Source organism: Prunus mume, linkage group LG7 (assembly GCF_029339155.1).
Source record: "Prunus mume cultivar Tortuosa linkage group LG7, ASM2933915v1, whole genome shotgun sequence".
In the NCBI taxonomy this organism is placed as follows: Eukaryota; Viridiplantae; Streptophyta; class Magnoliopsida; order Rosales; family Rosaceae; genus Prunus; species Prunus mume.
This window is the reverse complement of record NC_142704.1, coordinates 13,352,981-13,364,689: the sequence shown is the minus strand read 5'-3', so window position 1 is coordinate 13,364,689 and position 11,709 is coordinate 13,352,981. Positions and strand designations below refer to the sequence as shown.

General features: G+C 35.9%; 3 long non-coding RNA genes across 3 annotated transcripts; all 3 read left to right on the top strand.

The window, feature by feature from the left end:
• Positions 1–1,482: 1,482 nt before the first annotated feature.
• LOC148915530 (uncharacterized) lies at positions 1,483–3,017 on the top strand. Its single transcript, XR_016121973.1, has 3 exons — positions 1,483–1,613; positions 1,720–1,815; positions 2,899–3,017. It is a non-coding gene; the product is annotated as an uncharacterized LOC148915530 (long non-coding RNA).
• Positions 3,018–5,824: 2,807 nt separating this feature from the next.
• LOC148915529 (uncharacterized) lies at positions 5,825–6,789 on the top strand. Its single transcript, XR_016128499.1, has 2 exons — positions 5,825–6,020; positions 6,116–6,789. It is a non-coding gene; the product is annotated as an uncharacterized LOC148915529 (long non-coding RNA).
• Positions 6,790–7,489: 700 nt separating this feature from the next.
• LOC148915528 (uncharacterized) lies at positions 7,490–9,879 on the top strand. The gene is made up of 4 exons (XR_016128498.1): positions 7,490–7,819; positions 7,926–7,994; positions 9,110–9,231; positions 9,537–9,879. It is a non-coding gene; the product is annotated as an uncharacterized LOC148915528 (long non-coding RNA).
• Positions 9,880–11,709: the final 1,830 nt, after the last annotated feature.

The window sequence follows — 11,709 nt, the reverse complement described above, 5'->3', positions numbered from 1 at the left end:
AGTTTGGTAATTACTTAAAGGAGAGAAAAGAGCTAATTTTAAAGTAATTTACTTGTTGTGTTTATTATTAGAATACATTTCTATTGGATTCCATTCGAAAATCGTCGATATGTCGTTTCTGTACACTCGACAACGTTGTAAGTTGTAACTAATTGAAGATTGCATCAATTGACCAATGTTCTAAAAATAGCTATGCGACATGCATGGACCTAGTGCCTAGAGGAGTAATCGACTAGGCATTTTATTTATTTATAATTATTTTGTATTATAAATTATAAATTTATACATAAATAATGCAAAAATAAAAGGACATATAAATGATAAAGTACCATAATCTATATATATATAAAGCAAAAGGTAGAGAATGGTAAAACATTCAAAATACCATTGGTTAATGCAAACATTAATAATTGAAATTATTAATTAAATGAGGATAATATGGTAAATTCATACTTTTTCACATTGAAAAAAATGAAAAGAAAAATCAGATAAAAGTTTCTATTTTTATGGAATACAACTATCCATTATCTTTTATAATTCTAAAATAAATTTAATTTTTTTTAAAAAAGCCTCACGCAGGCGCGAAAACGTGTGTGGAGAGGCTAGTTGATATAAAACATGGGAAATAGTTAGACATAAAACCTAGGTTTTCTTTAAAGGGTGCATTTGCTAACGCATGAGTTGGGAATCTCTTAATTATATTTAACTTTTCAAACTGACTTCAAAAGTACTAGATTAACACAACCAACATGAAACATCGTTTATCGAGCCTCCCTTAGTGTAAAAGGAATGTGACTTCATTGGCTGAAAATGCTTTAGAAGAAGGATTGAGCTCGAGTTCATTGACATCCTATTTTTTATTGTTGAATTTATGGGTTAAACCCAAGTTATTTGTTATAAATAAAATCAATATTTTTTTTTCTTATCCAATGAGCTAATAGCTGGAAATCATTAGAATGTGAGGTATTGGAAAGAATTTAAATTCTCATTCCCCAATATTGCTTGTGCAAATAAAATAATTGAAGAAATAGCTGTAGTCCAATGGACGAAAGTGTTATTTCAGCCCCAAACCTTAAAATGATATTACAAAATTGTATACAATAATTGTATATTTCAAGAGTCTAGCCTGGGCGGCTATACTCGGGAAATATATTAGAACATTTTAAACGAATAGCCGGTCGGCTATACTGTCTAAATACATCCGAATATTTTAAATGTATAAATGTTAATATATTCGAATATTTTAAGGTGTATAGCCGAGCGGCTATACCCTTTGAATATATTTGAAACGAACATGAAGCTTGCACACGCAGAGGACGGAGGTTGCAGCCGAAGTTTCGCTTCTCTATCAACTCAAGCTTCGATTTGTTTTCTTCGGTTTCGGCTGCTTCGTCCTCCGGTTCGGCAGCGAAAAATGACCCAACCCGCCTAGGAGGCCCGCCCAGCCGCCTAGCCGCCTAGAGCCCGCCCGCCTAGCGCCCGCCGCCTAGCGCCCGCCTAGCCGTCTCGCCGTCCGCCTGGCCTCCTAGCCGCCAGCCTAGGCCGATTTTTTAGAGTCCAAAGCACAAGATGCAGAGGATAGACTCAAAACGTTTGCCTCTCAGGCTCAAAAGGTCATGCACTGATGTACTCAATCCATCTTTGGTCTATGGCTATGAGTGTGTGATGTTGTTAGTGTGGTGTTCATTTTGTCATTGGCTTCTTTCTCTTTGCTTTCAGATGGCTGACATTGTTACAGAGCAATGGATTCAAATTCAGCGGCTTGGGCAGGCTCTTCATATTACACAAGTTTTTTCTGCTTGAAACTGGCTTCAGGTTCTTTATTTGCTAAATTCATAAGTTTTGCTGATTCACTAATATTTGCTAGTTTCTTCTTGGTTGGACTGCTTTTCATTCTTTGGATATTGCATTTCTGTTATAGATTTTGACATTTGATCATGCCCTCTTGTTTGCTGAGAGAAAAAAGAAAAAAGAAGCAAGATTTGGCTCCTCCTCCTGTTGCATAGGAACCCAAACCCAACGCACCGAAGGACAGAAAAAAAAATTTGAAATATTACACCACCTCAAGTGAAAAATCTAATTCATTTAAGCTTTTATATTTGTTCTTGTATCAGCATCTGTGTTTCTGTTGTGTGAACTCCACCTCAACTCTGAAGAAAAAAATAAAAAAAATTAGAGGGTGCATTCCTAATGCATGCGTTGGGAATCTCTTCATTATATTTAACTTTTCAAACTGACTTCAAAAGCACCAGATTAACATACCAACATGAAATATCGTTTATCGAGCCTCCCTTAGTGTAAAAGGACTGTGACCTCATTAGCTGAAAATGCTTTAGAAGAAGGATTGACCTCGAGTTCATTGACATCGCTTTCACTATAAAAACCTGGCTTTTAAGGTTGAGGCAATGACCCTTCGATTTTGAAGGATAGCAAAGATTATTCAGCAAACATCTCCAATTTTGAAGGATTCGAAAGGTGGCAAATATTTTAATCTGATCTCTTAACAATTTGTGTCTAATAATGGCTAATATGCCGTTAGAGAAACAGAGATAGAGGTGTGCATATCACTGTGCAGGTTGTAACGTTTGGCTAATATGTACCTACAGGAACCATGAATATGTCTGTTTTCTAACTGTCCAGCATTCAGTCCCGTATAGCATGGCTGGTCTAACAGATTTTCTATAAACTTAGCTTTCAATTCTAGCAAAATATGATGATCACACTATATATATGCTTAACAAAACCCTCCATTTTACCTATCATTCTTTGATTCTATGAGCCGCATAATCTCCATTCTCCCCATGTATATATGGATGATTGAGTACATGCTAGATAGTGAAAGTTTGCTTTTTGATATACTCTTAGTGGTGCAATTGGTTGCTCTTATGTCTTCGTCAGAACCAAAGGCTCCTCTTGGTTAGCAGAATCAAAGGAATATGGTTCCAGTGGCCATCTAGTAGATGCAACTTTGCCTGCTACTGAAGTCAAATAATCAGAACTGAGTATAAGGAATGGTACAAATAATCTTCACTATTATTATCAACAGTGTCTTCTGCATCACGATTCTCTTTCTTTGTTTTAATGAAAGTGTGTAACTTAAATTTGTGTTTCTTATAAAAAGAAAAATTATAAATTGCTCACATATCACGATTCTCTTTCTGCAACTCACATATCCCTGCGAGGGAAAAGTCAGTTTACAAGCCTGACAATGTTAAAAAAGGACAAACAATAAAGGAAAACGGATAACCCTCAGTCAGTTAGAAAACAGTCTCTTGACATCATGGTGCAGTGACTCTGTGCTCCACAACTAAGAATTAATCCAGTGCTGCAAAAGACAGTCTTCTCATAACCCATGACTTATCAAAATCATGTTAGGATATTAATAAAATACATTACTATAAATTCATGTTATGCAATCAACTAAGGTTTGATATGCGACACATATGAAACTGGATGTTTGAGCATTCACACACAGACACACAAAAGAAGACCACCGATACGGATATCTGCAGATCACGAAAGTCAGCATTGTCCATTTAGTACTACAGCCCTAAAGATGAGTGGTAAAATTCTATCATATAGAAGGTTTAACATAATTTGTGATCGGAGAAAGTTCAAGGTTATTAAAAGTAAATGAGACGCAGATTGCAGATTGGGTGTGTCCAAGACCCCATGAAGAATTCCTTGCTAGATTTTAGAGCCCGCAATGCAAAGAGACCAGCGTTTTTTTTGTCATTCGTATGAATTTTGGAAATATTTCAACAACTCATGTTGTGATTTGAATTAGAGTTAATATATTGTTTGGTATTAGAAGTTGATCAGAAAAATGTTGCTTGAGAATATGTGTGGTTTCTTTTTTTTTCAACTTAAATCTTCCTGTGGGATCGCTTTTGCATCCTATGTTGATGTTCTGAATGCACTGATTTGTCATGGCTGCTGTTTTACATATTTACATGTATCAAGTTAATTAGGTGCTCTCAAAAGCTTCATTGATGTTTCTTTCTTTAGGGGAGGCTTCATCCTTGATGCAGCCACACCTGGAGAATTCATTGATGGGTTAAAGACTACCATATAATGCTAGGAACCAGGCCAAACAAAAAAAATTAGAAACTCAGAGAGAATGAGAGGGGAAATTGACTCTTTCCAACTAACAGGAACAAGACATTTTCATTAAAGACTACCAATAGATTGATAGTGTTCTTATGGTCAACAAGGACAAGAATTCCAGGGCTGCTCACCTTGAGTACACCTGATGAACCAGTGAGGGGTGTGTTTCTTTTAGTCTGCACTATATATGGAGAGTCTGACTCTGATTAGAAGATAATTGTATTAATTTGATAAAGTTTTCTGTAACTGTCTCTCACCTTAAAAAAATCTCACAATTAGCAAGCATTGGAAACTTGATTAGAAATTAGAAACCCTACAGTATATAGTTTAAGTTGAGTAGCTGGGAAGACAATTAGTGAGCTATCAATACTAAAGTTGAATAGTGGGGAGGCAAATTACTAAAGTTCCAAGGACAGATAAATGGGATGAATTTCTCATAAGGGATCCCCTTTCACTGTAGCTTGGAGTAGATTTCGTTTTGACACAATATCAATTATCAATGTAAACATGTTACTGATGCATTATCGACAATATCGTTGCACGTCATATCAAATTTAGATGCGTAATTGAATGCAAATAAACATCACTCTCTCCAGTGTGAAATGGAGAAAATTCTCTTCAATCAAAAGTGGGCTTACTTCAAATTTAGTTCAAGAATGATGGTGTCTTGCCTGACAATTGACTATTAGGAGCGTTCCTCTAGTAGAAAAATCTAAATCATTTGTGGTCATCCACTCACTTGGTTAGTCTTCCAGAATCAAATACCAAATCAACTCAAAGGAAGCTGCAATTTTCTGAATTGTATACTTGTTTTAATTCTTCCTATCTTTTTCTCTCTTTCAGTTCTTTTGTCCCCCTCAAGTTAATACTTGAGTTGCCAAATGGGGGGAAAAAAGAGTAGAAGAGATGAACCCCACATTTGATTTTAATAGACAAATGCCCAAGAGAAGTACCAATAAGAGCATCTCCAATTGGGAGGTGCTATCCAATATTTTGACACACATTTCTTATTTTTTTTCAATTCTAACATCATGTCATCTATATCGCAATAGGCCATTGTAGTTAAATTTTCAAATAACCAAGTTGCTCTCTATTTTCTAAAGAAAGACTAGAAAACAACTTACCATCTGTCTGGTGTTGCTTCTTCCAAACATTAGAAAAAACAGAGCTGCACCCAGGTGGAGCCCAGGAGATGACACAATACTGCCTACTATGATTCTTACTTTCTTCACATTCAATGAGACTATAAAATATAACCCAAGTGGTCTAACCCCCCGGGGCGGAAATTGGGTTTAGCAGGTTTAGCACTGATTGTTGTATAGTCTTCATGATCTAGGCAGGAAATATATTTGAAAGCAAAAAGAGTGAGAAGTTAGATATTGATAAAGAAAGAAAAAAAAAAAAAAACTGTAATGTCTATCATCCATTGATCTTAACAGACGAATTTTGAAAGTAGAGTTTGATAATTGTGTCCAAATCCAAAAGTATTGAGTAACAACCTTTGGGTTTGATATGTTTTGACTTTACTTTTTGTACATGATCATGAAGAGATGGATAACTCCCAATTGACTGTTCCATATCCAAAGATGTTTCTTTTTTCTGTTGTTTTCTTTAAAATTTGCATTAACACACTGACTTTTGAGATTAAAAATGACTCGATACCTAGTTCTGATGCTGCCATACTAAAATAAATATCTTGCCCATTTTCAGTGAAATTTCTTACATCAAACAGCTCCCTAAACCACAGCAGGCACCCACTTCCTCCATCCCTGTATCCAAGTTTGCAAAAGCTGTGCAGGAGCAGTTCTTCATGCACAACATCTCACATTCCTTGAGTTCCATACTTCTGTTAAACCCAGATACATCATTTGCAGAAGATCCATCATTTGCAGTCTGTTTTGTTCACTCTTAAGGTTTGTTTCCCGTTTCAGCTTAAAATGTTCAGCTTTCAAGTATATGCTAAAGTGAAAGCAAATATATAATATTTGGTTGCATTTGCATGTCACAGAGAGACTCATTGGCTAATGATGAGAGGCTTAATGCTCTAGAAGGAGAGGTTCACATCTTTTTCAATTTATTTTTTGCAATTTTCAATTCAATGAAAAAGTAGCAGAAAGGGTTTGTTGGATTTGAGAAATGGGCTTTGCAATGCTTTTTAGGTACGGCTTCTGTGGGCTGCATCAAGAAAGTACAACTTCGATCTTCATGTTTTAGAGTCTAAAGCACAAGATGCCGAGGATAGACTCGAAACGGTTGCCTCTCAGGCTCAAAAGGTCATGCACTGATGTACTCAATCCATCTTTGGTCTATGGCTATGAGTGTGTGATATTGTTAGTGTGGTGTTCATTTTGCCATTGACTTCTTTCTCTTTGCTTTCAGATGGCTGACATTGTTACAGAACAATGGATTCAAATTCAGCGGCTTGGGCAGGCTCTTCATATCACACAAGTAAGTTTTTTCGGCTTGAAACTGGCTTCAGGTTGATTCACTAATATTTGATAGTTTCTTCTTGGTTGGACTGCTTTTCATTCTTTGGATATTGCATTTCTGTTATAGATTTTGACATTTGATCATGCCCTCTTGTTTGCTGAGAGGAAAAAAAAAAAAGATTTGTCTCCTCCTCCTGTTGCATAGGATCCCAAAACCAACCCACCAAAGAACAGGAAAAAAAAGAAAGAAAAAGAAATATTACACCACCTCAAGTGAAAAATCTAATTCATTTAAGCTTTTATATTTGTTCTTGTATCAGCATCTGTGTTTTTGTTGTGTGAACTCCACCTCAACTCCAAAGAAAACAAATAAAAAAAATTAGAGGGTGCATTTGCTAACGCATGAGTTTGGAATCTCTTAATTATATTTAACTTTTCAAACTAACTTCAAAAGCACTAGATTAACACACCAACAAGAAATATCGTTTATCGAGCCTCCCTTAGTGTAAAAGGATTGTGACTTCATTAGCTGAAAATGCTTTAGAAGGATTGACCTCGAGTTCATTGACATCCTATTTTTTGTTGTTGAATTTATGGGTTAAACCCAAGTTATTTGTTATAAATAAAATCCATTTTTTTATTCTTGCCCAATGGGCTAGTAGTTGGAAATCATTAGAATGAGAGGTATTGGAAAGAATTTAAATTCTCATTCCCCAATATCGCTTGTACAAATAAAATAATTGAAGAAATAGCTCTAGTCCAATGGACTAAAGTGGTATTTCAGCCCCAAACCTTGAAATGAAATTACAAAATTGTATATTTCAAGAGTATAGCCGCACGGCTATACTGTCTAAATACATTCGAATATTTTAAATGTATAAATGTTAATATACTCGAATATTTTAAGCGTATAGCCGCGCGGCTATACCCTGTTAACATATTACAAACGAACACGAAGCTTGCACTCGCTGAGGACGGAGGTTGCAGTCGACGTTTCGTTCTCTATCAGCTCAAGCTTCGATTTGTTTTCTTCAGTTTCGGCTGCTTCGTCCTCCGGGTTCGGCAACGAAAAATGACCCAACCCGCCTAGGAGGCCCGCCCAGCCGCCTAGCGACCGCCTAGCCGCCTAGCGACCGCCTAGCGACCGCCTAGCCGCCTAGCGCCCGCCTAGCCGTCTCGCCGTCCGCGTAGCCGCCTAGCCGCCCGCCTAGGCCGATTTTTTAGAGTCTAAAGCACAAGATGCCGAGGATAGACTCGAAACGGTTGCCTTTCAGGCTCAAAAGGTCATGCACTGATGTACTCAATCCATCTTTGGTCTATGGCTATGAGTGTGTGATGTTGTTAGTGTGGTGTTCATTTTGTCATTGGCTTCTTTCTCTTTGCTTTCAGATGGCTGACATTGTTACAGAACAATGGATTCAAATTCAGCGCCTTGAGCAGGCTCTTCATATTACACAAGTAAGTTTTTTCTGCTTGAAACTGGCTTCAGGTTCTTTATTTGCTAAATTCATAAGTTTGCTGATTCACCAATATTTGATAGTTTCTTCTTGGTTGGTTGGACTGCTTTTCATTCTTTGGATATTGCATTTCTGTTATAGATTTTGACATTTGATCATGCCTCTTGTCTGCTGAGAGAAAAAAGGAAAAAAGAAGAAAGATTTGGCTCCTCCTCCTATTCCATAGGAACCCAAACCCAACGCACCAAATGACAGAAAAAAAAAATTGAAATATTACACCACCTCAAGTGAAAAATCTAGTTCATTTCAGCTTTTATATTTGTTCTTGTATCAGCATCTGTGTTTTTGTTGTGTGAACTCCACCTCAACTCTGAAGAAAACAAATAAAAAAAATTAGAGGGTGCATTTCCTAACGCATGGGTTGGGAATCTCTTCATTATATTTAACTTTTCAAACTGACTTCAAAAGCACCAGATTAACATACCAACATGAAATATCGTTTATTGAGCCTCCCCTAGTGTAAAGGGACTGTGACTTCATTAGCTGAAAATGCTTTAGAAGAAGGATTGACCTCGAGTTCATTGACATCCATTTCACTATAAAAACCTGAAGGTTGAGGCAATGACCCTTCGATTTTGAAGGATAGCAAAGTTTATTCAGCAAACATCTCCAATTTTGAAGGATTCGAAAGGTGACAAATATTTTAATCTGATCTCTTAACAATTTGTGTCTAATAATGGCTAATATGCTGTTAGAGAAACAGAGATAGAGGTGTGCATATCACTGTGCTGGTTGTAACATTCGGCTAATATGTACCTACAGGAACTATGAATATGTCTGTTTTCTAACTGTCCAGCATTCAGTCCCATATAGCATGGCTGGTCTAACAGATGTTCTATAAACTTAGCTTTCAATTCTAGCAAAATATGATGATCACACTATATATATGCTTAACAAAACCCTCCATTTTACCTATCGTGCTTTGATTCTATGAGCCGCATAATCTCCATTCTCCCCATGTATATATGGATGATTGAGTACATGCTAGATAGTGAAAGTTTTTGCTTTTTGATATACTCTTAGTGGTGCAATTGGTTGCTCTTATGTCTTCGTCAGAAGCAAAGGCCCCCTCGTGGTTAGCAGAATTCAAAGGAATATGGTTCCAGTCCAGTGACCATCTAGTAGTGCAACTTTGCCTGTTACTGAAGTCAAATAATCAGAACTGAGTATAAGGAATGGTACAATAATCTTCACTATTATTATCAACAGTGTCTTCTGCATCACGATTCTCTTTCTTTGTTTTAATGGAAGTTTGTAACTTAAATTTGTGTTTCTTATAAAAAGAAAAATTATAAATTGCTCTTATTGTAGAGTTCATGCAATAGAATTGGGATAGTGAAAGTGTTGAGACAGACTTGTTGTATATACTCAGCTTTTTTTTGTTCAGAATATTTTTTATGTGTTACTAAAAGTGTGAAGATAGCATTTTATTCCTATGGTAAATGGATGCTATATGTGCAATGCTTATGATTTCTTATCTCAGTTATAGGAGAAACAAAGACTTCCGTAGCTTCTGGAAATGAGCATATTGGGGAGAAGCAATTAACGGATGTCTTAGTTAATTGGTGAAACTTCTTATAAGAAGATGGAATCCAAAATAGTAAAGGGCCACACACAGTTCAACAATGAGGCACCCATCACCTATTTCCAGTCCAGGCAAGGGATATGACTTACAAATTATTATTTTATTTATTTTGGAACTGCAGAATTGGTTATACTTTAAGTCTTCTTTTAAGTTTAATAAAATTGGTAATATATTTAGGTGTTATTTTTGGGTGTCCAATTCTTTCCTAACAAGTTAAGAGTATATATCTTCGCAACATTGAAATTGTAGCACACTTGTGACTGTGGTTGGCAATTTTATTGCCTTGTAATTTATTGAACCTACCTTCCTTCCTTTATGTGGTAACACTTGTGCTGTTGAACATAATCATGCAGATAGTGAAGAAAGAGATCTCATGAATATTTTTGCTAGTCTCAGTCTAAAGCCTTCGAATCTTCCTGCTCGAGATGCTCCTTGGAAGTGGGTAACTTCTCCTTTTAAGATGTTACATATGTGTATTCTATCATGATTTCAACAACTCATGTTGTGATTTGAATTAGAGTTAATATATTGTTTGGTATTAGAAGTTGATCAGAAAAATGTTGCTTGAGAATATGTGTGGTTTGTTTGTTTTCAACTTAAATCTTCCTGTGGGATCGCTTTTGCATCCTATGTTGATGTTTTGAATGCACTGTTTTGTCATGGCTGCTGTTTTACATATTTACATATATCAAGTTAATTAGGTGCCCTCAAAAGCTTCATTGATGTTTCTTTCTTTAGGGGAGGCTTCATCCTTGATGCAGCCACACCTAGAGAATTCATTGGTGGGTTAAAGACTACCATGTAATGCCAGAAACCAGGCCAAACAAAAAAAATTAGAAACTCAGAGAGAATGAGAGGGGAAATTGACTCTTTCCAACTAACAGGAACAAGACATTTTCATTAAAGACTACCAATAGATTGATAGTGTTCTTATGGTCAACAAGGACAAGAATTCCAGGAGCTGCTCACCTTAGGTACACCTGATGAACCAGTGAAGGGTGTGTTTCTTTTAGTCTGCACTATATATGGAGAGTCTGACTCTGATTAGAAGATAATTGTATTAATTTGATAAAGTTTTCTGTAACTGTCTCTCACCTTAAAAAATCTCACAATTAGCAGCATTGGAAACTTAATTAGAAATTAGAAACCCTACAGTATATAGTTTAAGTTGAGTAGCTGGGAAGACAATTAGTAAGCTATCAATACTAAAGTTGAATAGTGGGGAGGCAAATTACTAAAGTTCCAAGGACAGATAAATAGGATGAATTTCTCATAAGAGAATGACATGATTTGAATTCCCACTATAAGTGTATTGCAAGTACCCTTCTACTCGGGAAAGACAGTTAACAAAGAGAGGTTACGTTGGAAGCAAAACATAAGCTTTCTAGTTGTTGAGTTTGCAAAGAAGGATGCCCTAGAAATTTTGAAATTATGTGGCCTACTTCCATTAGTTTATACTTTATAGTTATTAATTTGCTAGTTTCAACATATCCAAAGCAGATATTGAAAAAATGGAAATTTCACAGTAAATCAATCTGAGAGTTCAATTATTTCTTCTTCTTTTTTTTTTCTTTTTTTTTTCTGTGCGAATGTCTGCCTTGGACTCATTCTCTTGAGTGCTACATGTGTATTTTAATGAGTCTTTAAGATGTGTACAGAAAACGGAAGTATTATTGAAAAACACGTATGTATAATACAAGTATTAAACGGGAAATTGCTAAATTCTTTATACGGGTAATAACTTCTGGAAATGTAAAAAAATCAAAAGGGGGCTATAGAGACTCGAGTAATGGCCTAATAGTAATGGATAATGCTCTAAAGGAAAATATGGGAAATTTTTTTTAAAAAAAATAAAAATAAAAAAGGGACTCCAATATAGCCGAGCTATCTCTAGCCGCACGGCCATACTATTTATTTAAAAAATTTTAAAAAATATCACAGTATAGCCATGTGGCCATACGATTTATTAAATTAAATGAAATAAAAAAAAAGGACCCGCCTAATAGCACCTAGTCAGCAGATTTTTTAAATTTATTTTTTAGCCTGCCATAGCCGCAGCATGGTTATACTT